Source organism: Coenobita brevimanus, chromosome 33 (genome assembly GCF_032717465.1).
Source record: "Coenobita brevimanus isolate Jiangsu-jjx chromosome 33, ASM3271746v2, whole genome shotgun sequence".
Classification (NCBI taxonomy): Eukaryota; Metazoa; Arthropoda; class Malacostraca; order Decapoda; family Coenobitidae; genus Coenobita; species Coenobita brevimanus.
In genome coordinates this window covers 23,565,263-23,579,766 of record NC_136986.1, presented here as the reverse complement: position 1 = coordinate 23,579,766, position 14,504 = coordinate 23,565,263, and positions in this window count along the sequence as shown.

Genomic DNA, 14,504 nt, shown 5'->3' with positions numbered 1-14,504 from the left:
GGCAAAGGTACTGGCAAGGATATCTGCTTTCCCACATGGGTCATTTGTAATGTCGCCATCTGAAGATTTTAGTGGGGGAATGGAAGATGACTTGTTAAAATTATTATTGAAAGAATTAAGAGTTGACTAGAATATTCTATTGTCATTAGGGTCGTTAACCCTTACACCGCGGGCTTGTTTTGCTTAGACTTGCGGCTCCCGCGGGCATATTCGCGCTCCGACAGACTCTCTAAAAATATTTGCCAAAAATCAGTTATTAGTCCTAGAATATTAAAATCACATATGATTATGGCACATACCTTCAGCTTTCTCCTTGGGTGTTTGTTGAGCCTTCGTCGAGTACCGTAGGACTTGTGAAGACCTCTGAAGTTGGGTAACGAAGTCTCCACTTTACACTTCCCAACAACCCGTAATATGATTACCGCAGCCTGATATTATCACTAGAAACACTAATTTATGATTCTCAAATAGTTTGGAATCCATACTCCCCAAAACAAACACTGTGAAAGCAATGAAAATTACGAGGGCGTATGACCATCCCACCTCCGATCGTTCGCCGCTAGTGTTGTCTATTATTCATAAAAACACTCACAGTTTATATTTCTGTTACTATATAACACTTATATATATCTACAGTCTTTATCCATAAGTTTCCTTCAGCAATAGTAGTTTATTGTCACTGTAGGGATTCAATTTCTTTCAGTAAAATACGTAGCATTCACTTTCTCGTCCTGTATACTAGAGTGAATGTCACTTACACCTTCACTGTCATAACTCATAATATTCATACATGCTAGAGTGAAACTTTCACTTTTATTACTCCTAGTATATATACTCATATTCTTATAATACCACTCATTTACATTTCTATTTACGTTCTCTACTTTATATACATTATTTACATTTCTATTTTATTTACACTGTGTTATGCAGTCACTTGATGTAACTTATAAAACTATTTTCCACTGTTCACTTATATTTACATTCATTGATTTCTTGCTGTTTACACAGTATTTACAATTCCACTCGCACTATTTTACTCAATAAAAAGATTATAGTCACATTCTATCAATTGTCAACCCTTTACCTCTTTCCACACGAGGTTTAGTAGGGGGTAAAGGTCACAGGGCCCCTATAAAGCGACGGAAGTTAGCAGGAGCAAATCAGACATACTCCCACTTTCAAAGACGACAGTGAACTGATAGTGGTGGTCTCCTGCCGCCTGGCTAGGGTAGGTGCAATACTACCAACTTCAGCCCTATGAGACCTGCTAATATATAGGAATGAAATGATTGGCAGGAAACTAAGATAATACATAATAAATTAGGTAGTTCCAGGTAAATGTAAATATCACTTAGGCTTCTCCCTTCCCTTCTTATATGTATATTTATTACGAAAATAGATTATACGGCATATTTCAAGGGGAAATAAACAGCGAAAATTAGCAAACGAGTGCACGTGAGGTGTTGTCAGGTGAAAATTAGCCAATTCCAGGTGTATGGCACTATCACTTACGTTATTTCTTTTTTGTATATATTATTTGGTATAAGAATAGGGCATAGGGCTTATTTTAATAGATGAAATCAGTGCAAAATTCCAGGGAAGATTTACTTAGCCTAGAATGCAGTGTGGTGGCCTGCAATAATTAGGTACTTCCAGGTGAATGTATATATCACTTAGGCTTCTCCCTTCTTTTCTTATATATATTTTTATTATGAAAATAGATTATACGGCATAGTTCAAGGGGAAATAAACAGCGAAAATTAGCGAACGAATGCACATGAGGTGTTGTCAGGTGATAATTAGTCAATTCTAGGTGTATGGCACTCTCACTTACCTTATTTCTTTCTTGTATATATTATTTGGTATAAGACTAGGGCATTGGGCTTATTTCAATGGATGAAATCAGTGAAAAATTCCAGGGAAGATTTACTTAGCGTAGCACAGCCGGGAAGGCGAGAGGATAGGGTAATGGAGGGGAGGTAGGGAGGGGAGTCAAGAACAGGGAGAAATGGCTAAATTGTCAACAATGGATGGGAGTACAGATGAGATTAGGAGTGCTGAATAGTGTTGGATATTGGCAGTACTGATAGATGATACAAGCCACTACTTCAAAGTCCGGGTGAATTCATAATAACACAGATTCACAAAAGTGTCGCCCCGTGGTATGATCCCTTGCTCCCAAGCGTCACGAAAGTGACGCCCCACGGTTAAGGGATTCAGTAGTTTTGATACCTGCTTTTGAAGAAAGTTTGATTTAGATAGATTTAATACAGCTTTTGCATGATTTCTAGCAATTTTAAATTGGGAGGGTGATTCAGATGTTTTTGATTTTAAGTAAGAGTTATATGGTAATGACTTTTGAGCTGTTGCTCTGGTATGAACTGTTGACTTGGTATGAATAAATCCATACCAGCTAGTATTAAGTCGCAAATGTGGGACTGGGTAGAATTGGGATCATTAGAGAAGAAAGACTGCCATGGAACATCAGCAAGATAATTTCTAAATCCATCCCAGTCTGCCCTATCAAAGTGCCATCAGGTCACCCTTACAGGTTCAGAATTGGAAGGTATGGGAGGGTTAACTAATGAGGCTTTGATGACATTGTGGTCAGAGGATCCAAGTGGTGACAGTACCTCTATCCTGTATTGATCTGGATTATTTGTCAAGAATAAATCCAAGAGATGGGAATTAAGGTCTAGATTATCAGGAATTCTGGTTGGTTGCTTTACCAACTGGGTAAGATTAAACAATTCCGGAAAACAGCTCACACTCTAGACCAACGTCGTCAGTCTGGGCAGAATGCAATAACCATTCAACATTGTGTATGTTAAAATCACCCCAAATGGTAATTTCAGTGCCAAGGGCAAGGTCAGGGTTACTCAGCTGAGTGGATATGGAATCAAATACACTGGGTTCCGAAGAAGCATTGGGTCAACGATAAACTACACAACTATATTTCGTAATGTTTTGACAATTTAATTTAATTTAATATATATGAATAGTATGCCTAAGTTAATGTACGCAAGAAGCGTCGGACCAGGACTGACTGTTACAATCTCAATCCAGACTAGGGGATGGTGGAGGCAGTAACAATATTATTTTATATCCTTGCTCAGACTCCACCCAAGCAGGGAAAAGTATATTAGAAAATGAATAGGAAAACAAGAGTACCATTCTTAATTAAATATTACTTTAAGACAAACCTACAATTAGCTTATACCCATCACCATGAATAATTACAAAATATACAAAATGAAACAAAGTGGAACAGGGTCAAGTTAACACAAAAGCTGAGCAGAGTCTATACTGCAGTGATGAGTACTAGCTCTAAGACTAGCACTGACTTCCATTTTTTTTTTTTTTTTTTTTTTGCCTATCAACCATTGGGGCCGAAGCCCCTAGTCATTAAAGCAATTATATATATATGTATATAGAGTGACACATATATACATATATATACAAACATATATCCTGTAAATACATACAAACATGTATACACATATCCATGCACATGAACATACTTTCAAGCACACGTACATATGAGTGTATATATATATATATATATATATATATGTTTTATTTTTTGTTTTATTTATTTATTTATTTTTATTTTTTACTTTACATTATAAACAAAAATGTCTAATCTAAAGAACCTGCCAATAATCACCTAACTGACAAATCGCTAACCTATACTAAATCCTAAAGATAGTAATAGCTAAATCTACACTAATGGTAAAAAGACCTAGACCAAGAGAACACCATCGACTGCAGATATGTAATGCCTTTCTACATTACATACCTGCACTCATCACCTGGTGACTGTCAGTTGAGGCACAACCTAATATAGGGGACATCAATATATGAAAGAGAACCAGACGAGTCAGGTACATTTCCATATACCTCAGCTGTCGGCCCTAATTAGAATAACTTAAGCAAGATGTTATAATATATTTACATATTATGTACAAAAAGTGAAGAACCTTGCCCAACAGACCACCATCGACTGTAAGTGCCCAATACCTTTCTATATTGCACACTTGCACTCATCAGCTGGTGACTGTCAGTCGAGGAACGGGGTTTAATGTAGGGGACATCTATATTAGAAACAGATCAGTGGGATTAGGAAGTATTTCAAATATGTCAACTGTCAGCCCTAATTAATAGTACAATATATACATATTTACGGTTCATAAAAATCATAACAATACAGTAAAAAAGTCACATCACTCTTATCAGTCCGGTCTCTCTCAAGAAAGCCATCAATTTATCAGTCATAACAATGTCCCCATCACCCAGGATGGTGAAAAGAGTGAAGGGGACGTCTGCTGCGCTGCAGTAATTTATAAGTGAGGCATCACAGATGTCACAGTGTGGTGGGAATCGTCTTTCCATATAAGGTTTCATGTGCGTTAGTATGGTGGCATTAAGCCATAATCGTGGCAGGACTTTATCCTCAAGACAACTGGGATCGTTGGCAGAGTTCCAGTCGCCCAAGTACAGCTTACTATCTATCTATCTATTGCCAGACGCCTCAATCCCGCGTAGGGTGGCCACAAACAAATCGCCTCCATGTCGTCCTGTCCCCCACCATTTCACTGCCCTGCTCCCAACTCACCCCCCCCCCTTTCTCATATACCTCTCCACCCCATCCCTCCATCTCATCCTCGGCCTCCCCCTCCCTCTTCCCCCCCTCCACCTCACTCACATACACTCTCTTCGTCAGTCTTTCACCCTCCATCCTCTCCACATGGCCAAACCACCTCAGTGTGTTCCTCATAACGTTTCCTATCACATCCACATCCACACCACAACGCTCCTTTATATCCTCATTCGTCAGCCTGTCTCTCCATGTGACTCCACAGGCTCCTCTTAAAAAACTTATTTCCACTGCTCTCACTCTTGACTCACTTTCGAATATTTAGTCTGGTCCACTGACCTTGCCACAGAAGATTTATCGATTTCTTTCCGATAGAGAGACTCGACTGTACATCACGAGGAACGTCCCAAGTCTCCTCGAGCTCTACAGCCAACTTTGCAAGTAAGTCAGCCTGCTCATTGTCGTAGATGCGACAGTGACCAGAAGCCCAGATCTGCGTGAATTACTTGTTGCATGAATGCAACTTATTAACAATGCAGCCCTGGATCTCGTGTGAGTCCATAGTGCAAGATGCAATTGCCTAGGCTGATTTCGAGTCTGAAAATATGACAAATTAGTCATGCTGAGAATTTAGAACACAGTCTATGGCTTTGTCAAGAGCAAAAAGTTTGGAGGTAAACACACATGTATGAGTCTCCAACCAATACCTGAGGGCACGTTCAGTCAACCACACACTAGCACCCACACATTCACTCGACTTGGAGCTGTCGGTGTAAAATTGGTGGGACCCCAAGTGACAAATGATGATATTACGAACCAAGTGGTGGACCTCCGCCTCCGACTCCTTGTTCTTTGGTGCTGGGAGCCATGATACATCAATAGTAAAGCTGGATGGCTCCCAAGGTGCTATATTTTTAAACACCAACTTGTCACAGTCACTGAGGTCCACACGAAGCTCCTGAGTCAGTAAGTGGAGGCGAATGGCAAGTGCCTGACGCACCCCCCGCAGAAGATGGTGGTATTGATGCAGGGGGTAGAGGCCACATTGCCGATATTACTCTTCCTCGATGTTCTGAATCCATAGGACCAAGCCAGGTAGACACGGTGAATACGGAGGGGAGGCACATTCGCCTTCACTTCCATACGAGCTACACGGGTACACCGGACGGCTCCAAGTCACATTAGCAAACATTTATTCTGCAACACATCCAATTCTTTCAGTTTGGCATCAGATACCGAGCCATACACCTGTGCACCATAGGCTAGCTTCGATCGAATAAGGGATTTATACACCATTATATAGATTTTCTGTCGGCACCCCATGTAGTACCTACTAGTTACTTGAGGACATTTAGGCTACTGGTTTATCACAACGAGCAAGCAAATTATTAATATGAATTTTGAAGTTAAACGACGATCAAAATATATTCCTAAAAACTTTACAGAATTTTGAAGAGGTACCGCCTGATTATCCAAAGTTAAGCACAAATTAGGTCCGTTACAAGTCATAAGAACTACATCGGCTTACTTAGAGACGGAAAACTTATATCCCCACTGCAAGGCCCATTGGTGGACGGAATCAAGGGCTGCTTGAATCTGCCCAGCCGAAAATTACGCATTTTGGGAAGAGTGCCATATTGCAATATCGTCAGCATAGAGCGAGTATTTAGAATTCCTGGGGATGGAAGCTGATGACAGAATATCATTGATCATAATACTAAATAAAGTGGGACTAAGCACACTTCCCTGCGGTACCCAGTTTTCCTGGATAAATATATCCGATGTTATGTAACGGGGCAATTTGACAGAGAAAGTCCTGTCCCGTAAGAAACTTGAAATAATAATAGGCAAATTTCGTCTTAAACCATAAGAATAGAGCTTCATTAGTATACTGTGTCATCATGTCATGTCAAAGGCTTTATGGATGTCCAAGAACACCCCTATCATGAATTCTTCATTGGTAAAAGCCTCTGAAATACAATGCTCCAAATTCATTAAATGATCTGGTGAACTTCTGTATTTACGAAAGCCACATTGTTGATCATTTAACAATTTCTTTAACTCTAAAACAAAAAGAAGCCTATTATTAACCATACGTTCCATGACCTTACATAGACAAGAAGTCAACACAATAGGGCGAAATGAAGTGGGATTCAAAAGACAACCAGCCTCTTTAGGTATCGGTATGACATGCCCAAAGTCCCATGAGTTTGGGAACGTTCGAGATGCCTAAATCTCATTGTATAATGCTAATAACTTAATCAGGCTGTCCTGATTAAGATGCTGGATCATATCGTACGTGGTGTCAGGTCCAGGGCTGGTGTCTTTACAGGATTTATGGGCAAGGAACAGTTCATCGAGCATAAACTCTTGGTTGTACGGAGAGGCTATGTCTTCTGTGGCAAAGTCTATTATCTGTAGCTCAGCCGTGTGTTTATGGTGTTGAGAACGCTGGTCATAATTAGTTGAGCTACTTACGTGAGAATAACTCCTGGCGAGGATGTTAGCAACATCCACAGGATCGTCATAGATGTTGTTGTTCACCAGCAGGGTGGTGACAGGGAAGTATGGGCCTTTATTATTTAATATTCTTATAGTGGACCAGACTTTACTTAACCCTTACACCGCGGGCTTGTTTTGCTTTGACTTGCGGCTTCTGCGGGCATATTCGCGCTCCGACAGACTCTCTAAAAATATTTGCCAAAAATCAGTTATTAGTCCTAGAATATTAAAATCACATATAATTATGGCACATACCTTCAGCTTTCTCCCTGAGTGTTTCCTGAGCCTTCGTCGAGTACCGTAGGACTTGTGGAGACCTCTGAAGTTCGGTAACGAAGTCTCCACTTTACACTTCCCAACAACTCGTAATATGATTACAACAGCCTGATATTATCACTAGAAACACTAATCTATGATTCTCAAATAGTTTGGAATCCATACTCCCCAAAACACTGTGAAAGCAATGAAAATTACGAGGGCGTATGACCATCCCACTTCCGATCAATCACCGATAGTGTTGTCTATTATTCATAAAAACATTCACAGTTTATATTTCTGTTACTATATAACACTTATACATATCTACAGTCTTTATCCATAAGTTTCCTTCAGCAATAGTAGTTTATTGTCACTGTAGGGATTCAATTTCTTTCAGTAAAATACGTAGCATTCACTTTCTCGTCCTGTATACTAGCATTGAGAGTGAATGTCACTTTCACCTTCACTCTCATAACTCATTATATTCATACATGCTAGAGTGAAACTTTCACTTTTATTACTCCTAGTATATATACTCGTATTCTTATAATACCACTCATTTACATTTCTATTTACGTTCTCTACTTTATATACATTATTTACATTTCTATTTTATTTACACTGTTATGCAGTCACTTGATGTAACTTATAAAACTTTTTTCCACTGTTCGCTTATATTTACATTCATTGATTTCTTGCTGTTTACACAGTATTTACACCTTATTTACAATTCCACTCGCACAGTTTTACTGAATAAAAAGATCATAGTCACACTCTATCAATTGTCAGCCCTTTACCTCTTTCCACACGAGGTTTAGTAGGGTGTAAAGGTCACAGGGCCCTTTGCATGGGGCTATAAAGCAACGGAAGTTAGCAGGAGCAAATCAGACATACCCCCACTTTCAAAGACGACAGTGAACTGATAGTGGTGGCCTCTTGCCGCCTGGCTAGGGTAGGTGCAATACTACCAACTTCAGCCCTATGAGACCTGCTAATATATAGCAATGAAATGATTGGCAGGAAATCAAGACAATACATAATTTATTAGGTAGTTCCAGGTGAATGTAAATATCACTTAGGCTTCTCCCTTCCCTCCTTATATGGATATTTATTACGAAAATAGATTATACGGCATATTTCAAGGGGAAATAAACAGCGAAAATTAGCAAACGAGTGCACGTGAGGTGTTGTCAGGTGATAATTAGCCAATTCCAGGTGTATGGCACCATCACTTACGTTATTTCTTTCTTGTATATATTATTTGGTGTAAGAATAGGGCATAGGGCTTATTTCAATAGATGAAATTAGTGGAAAATTCCAGGGAAGATTTACTTAGCGTAGGATGCAGTGTGGTGGCCTGAAATAATTAGGTACTTCCAGGTGAAGGTAAATATCACTTAGGCTTCTCCCTTCCTTTCTTATATATACAGTATTTTTATTATGAAAATAGATTATACGGCATAGTTCAAGGGGAAATAAACAGCGAAAATTAGCGAACGAATGCACATGAGGTGTTGTCAGGTGATAATTAGTCAATTCTAGGTGTATGGCACTCTCACTTACCTTATTTCTTTCTTGTATATATTATTTGGTATAAAAATAGGGCATAGGGCTTATTTCAATGGATGAAATTAGTGAAAAATTCCAGGGAAGATTTACTCAGCGTAGCACGGCCCGGAAGGCGAGAGGACAGGGTAATGGAGGGGCAGTAGGGAGGGGAGTCAAGAACGGGGAGAAATGGCTAAATTGTCAACAATGGATGGGAGTACAGATGAGATTAGGAGTGCTGAATAGTGTTGGATATTGGCAGTACTGATAGATGATACGAGCCACTACTTCAAAGTCCGGGTGAATTCAAAATAACACAGATTCACAAAAGTGTCGCCCCGCGGTATGATCCCTTGCTCCCAAGCGTCACGAAAGTGACGCCCCAGAGTTAAGGGATTAAGTAGTTTTGATGCTTGCTTTTGAAGAAAGTTTGATTTAGATAGATTTAATACAGCTTTTGCATGATTTCTAGCAATTTTAAATTGGGAGAGTGATTCAGGTGTTTTTGATTTTAAGTAAGAGTTATATGGTAATGACTATTGGGCTGTTGCTCTGGCACAGCTGCCATCAAACCATTTTGGAGAGTTCAATCTTTTAGTGAACTGTTGACTTGGTATGAATAAATCCATATCAGCTAGTATTAAGTCGCAAATGTGGGACTGGGTAGAATTGGGATCATTAGAGAAGAAAGACTGCCATGGAACATCAGCAAGATAATTCCTAAATCCATCCCAGTCTGCCCTATCAAAGTGCCATCAGGTCACCCTTACAGGTTCAGAATGGGGAGGTATGGGAGGGTTAACTAATGAGGCTTTGATGAGATTGTGGTCAGAGGATCCAAGTGGTGACAGTACCTCTATCCTGTATTGATCTGGATTATTTGTCAAGAATAAATCCAAGAGATGGGAATTAAGGTCAGGATTATCAGGAATTCTGGTTCGTTGCTTTACCAACTGGGTAAGATTAAACGATTCCGCAAAACAGCTCACACTCTAGACCAGCGTCGTCAGTCTGGGCAGAATGCAATAACCATTCAACATTGTGTATGTTAACCCCTAGGCTGCTATGTACCGCCCCGTATCCCTACTGTAGGGCTCCGAAGAACCTATATATAGGCCAACAAAAATTTCGAGAATTCCGCCTTAATATGCGTCGTGATTATTGTTCTGGCGTGTGGGCTGCATCACGCATCCTAGCATAAACATTGCGCTGAACACGCTGGTGGTCTTAGTTTCGCTCTAGCTGTCATGGGAGACACACACGGAGACGATTTTCCTCAAACCCCCCCCTCGCCTTCCCGCCCGGTTGGGCGTGAAACGTTCTCTTGCCCCTAGTTTGGGTTTAGGGGCACCTGTGGCGGCTTCCACTTCGTCAGGAAGTGTGACAGATAGTGTTGTGAGGCCGAAGAAAATGCGGCCAAGTGATGAAAGGCGGCAACAGGTGTGTGAGCCACAGCCCTCCACCTCTGGCCTCCCACCTCCCAGGCCTCGCTGTTCTGCCGCCTCTCTGGCCCCCTCCAAGTGGGCCAAGATTTTATTTGAAGTGAACACCGACAAAGATGATGATGAGTGGTCAGGAAGTGGTGGTGATAGTGATGACGACGATACTGATGAGGCAGAGGAAGCAGGTTTGTCAAGTGCGTGGGAGGGTAGTGATGATGAAATCGTGCTTAGCAGCCTGCCAATCTCAACCCCTTCAATATTGGCCACACCTTCAACACCACCTGCTGGCCCCTCATCATCATCAGGGCCATCACCACCATCAGTGGCCTCACCATCTGGGTCAGGCCAGGCCCGAGCCAAGGCACATGGGAGGAAACGTTGCCGCTCACGTGTCCGTGGGCGAGCATCACCCTGCCAATCCCCTTTGTTTGCCTGGGCCCCCACACAGGACTTCACCCCACACATCCACGATTTTTATGCCTCGGATAGTGGATTTACGAGTGAGTGGCCACTTGGCCCTGATGCTCCTGAAATTGATTATTTTGAGGCATTTATTTCGCGTGATGTGACGAAATTGATATGCGATGAGAGCAATCGCTATTATCAATTCGTGGTAGCGAGAAAAATCCTAACTCCCCGGGCACGTATTTCCAAGTGGCACAGTATATGTCATGAAGAACTAATGGTGTTCATTGCCCTTCTGCTCCTGATGCCACACTGCCGTAAACATGTGCTCAACCATTACTGGCGTCAGAAAGACGCTCTCGTTCCTACGCCAGCCTTTGGAAAGTACATGGCACGGGATAGGTTCCTACTTATCCTCCGTTTCATGCACTTCGCTGATAACCACTACCCATTACCTGGTGACCGCTTGTGGAAAGTTAGGCCATTCTTTGAGATGCTCAAAGAATCGTTTCGTAAATTCTTTGTGCCTTACCAGAAAATCGTGATTGACGAAAGTCTTCTTCTGTTTCGAGGACGCCTCTCCTTCAAACAGTACATCCCGTCAAAACGAAATCGGTTTGGCATAAAGATTTTCGTTATGTGCGACTGTACTACAGGATATGTGCTGGACATGATTGTGTACACAGCCAGTGACGTCGACATTCCCAGCCACGATCCTTTGGGAATGTCTGGTGCCATCGTGAAAAAAATGATGGCTCCTTACCTGGGAAAGGTCCGTGTGCTGTACACAGATAACTGGTACAGTAGCCCTTCCCTGTCACTGTACCTTCATGAGAACAGCACAGGATCTTGTGGCACAGTCAGGACATACAGGAAACATATGCCACATTTCGACAAGCAGGAACGTGGGAATGTGCAGCGGTTAGAGGCCAAGAACATACTGGCTTTGCAATGGTCCGATAAGCGTGACGTTGCCATGTTGAGCACTGTGCATCGTGGCATCATGCAACAGAGTGCCAAGGTTGACCATAGTACCGGCCAACACATCATGAAACCTGACGTAGTCATTGACTACAACTATCACATGAACTCTGTTGATAAGAGTGACATGCAGGTAGGTAGTGTTGAGTGCGTCAGGAAGACTGTGCATTGGTACGTCAAGTTCTTCATGCACATGGTTGACGTAACGCTGCTCAACGCTTACAACCTGTGCAAGTGGCGCACTGGGAAAAAAGTAAAGTTCCGTGATTTCTCTCACAACGTGGTTTTCCAGTTGTTGAGGAAATACGGAGATTACTCGCACAGTGACCGGGGTAGAAGGGTTGTCGACCTACCTGACAGGTGCAAGAGCCTAGTGAGGGACCACTACCCAGTGCACACACCTTACGAGGCAAACGGCAAAAAGAGGAAGCAGCTGAACTGCTATGTTTGCCGTTACACCACCCGTCGTGAGCCTTGTCGTAAAAAGGTTACGACAATGTGTGCAGGGTGCAAGGTTGCACTATGCCTGGATGATTGCTATCTCCACTACCATACGTTGGAGAAGTACTAAGTTGGAGAGTGTTGTGAGGGTGTAAGAAAATACGGAAAAATCAGTAAATTATCAGTACAGTATCATGCAAAATATTGAAAGTATATTATGTTTGTTTCAAAAAATGGCTTTATTTTGTGATAAAGGTGTCATAGTAATTGAAAGAAAGTAATATTTTATATTTTTTCTCATTGCAGAAAGGTATAAGTGTATATATTTGGATTATACAGTGCTACTGTATTGTAACATTTTCATAACAGTTTTTTGAACATTCATGGCCTCCTGTAATTGTATATATTTGCTCAACGGGTCATTTTGGTACTCCATTAGTGCCTTTTCTACATAATAATTAGTGTTTTCATGAAAAACGTGAAAAGTACGGTATGGTAGTGGTGGGGCGGGCTAGAGGGCGAGAAACACGTTGCAACGCTGTGTCCTGGGGATTGGCAACACTTTCCGCCCAGGTGGGCGCAACGTCCTCAGAGGCCCGAAAAAGTGTCATCGGTTCCAGCACTTGTCACACCTTGAGGAGAGCACCTACGGAGCTCTAGTTTGTTGCAAAGGTAAGAGGAAAGATGTATCTAGTTGTGGTATTTTTCTTAAATATTTTTATAAAGTATAAGTATAAAAAAAAAGCAAAAGAAAACACCCTATTTTCTCTAGAATATGCACGTTCTGCGTGCGTCTGGATTTAATAGCTCCGCAGCCAAAGGGTTAAAATCACCCAAAATGGTAATTTCGGTGCCAAGGGCAAGGTCAGGGTTACTCAACTGAGTGGATATGGAATCAAATACACTGGGTTCTGAAGAAGCATTGGGTCAACGATAAACTACACAACTATATTTCGTAATGTTTTGACAATTTAATTTAATTTAATATATATGAATAGTATGCCTAAGTTAATGTACGCAAGAAGCGTCGAACCAGGACTGACTGTTACAATCTCTATGCAGACTAGGGGATGGTGGAGGCAGTAACAATCTTATTTTATATCCTTGCTCAGACTCCACCCAAGCAGGGAAAAGTATATTAGAAAATGAATAGGAAAACAAGAGTACCATTCTTAATTAAATACTACTTTAAGACAAAGCCACAATTAGCTTATACCCATCACCATGAATAATTACAAAATATACAAAATGAAACAAAGTGGAACAGGGTCAAGTTAACAAAAAAGCTGAGCAGAGTCTATACTGCAGTGATGAGTACTAGCTCTAAGACTAGAACTGACTTCCAGATTTTTTTTTTTTTTTCTGGCCTATCAACCATTGGGGCCGAAGCCCCTGGTTATTAAAGCAATTATATATATATGTATATAGAGTGACACATATATACATATATATACAAACATAGATCCTGTAAATACATACAAACATGTATACACACATCCATGCACATGAACATACTTTCAAGCACACGTACATATGAGTATATATATATATATATATATATATATATATATATATATATATATATATATATATATATATATATATATATACACATTACATACCTGCACTCATCACCTGGTGACTGTCAGTTGAGGCACAACCTAATATAGGGGACATCAATATATAAATGAGAACCAGACGAGTCAGGTACATTTCCATATACCTCAGCTGTCGGCCCTAATTAGAATAACTTAAGCAAGATGTTATAATATATTTACATAATATGTACAAAAAGTGAAGAACCTTGCCCAACAGACCACCATCGACTGCAAGTGCCCAATACCTTTCTATACTGCACACTTGCACTCATCAGCTGGTGACTGTCAGTCGAGGAACGGGGTTTAATGTAGGGGACATCTATATTAGAAATAGATCAGTGGGAGAAGGAAGTATTTCAAATATGTCAACTGTCAGCCCTAATTAATAGTACAATATATACATATTTACGGTTCATAAAAATCATAACCATACAGTAAAAAAGTCACATCACTCTTATCAGTCCGGTCTTTCTCAAGAAAGCCATCAATTTATCAGTCATAACAATGTCCCCATCACCCAGGATGGTGAAAAGAGTGAAGGGGACGTCTGCTGCGCTGCAGTAATTTATAAGTGAGGCATCACAGATGTCACAGTGTGGTGGGAATCGTCTTTCCATATAAGGTTTCATGTGCGTTAGTATGGTGGCATTAAGCCATAATCGTGGCAGGACTTTTTCCTCAAGACAACTGGGATCGTTGGCAGAGTTCCAGTCGCCCAAGTACAGCTTA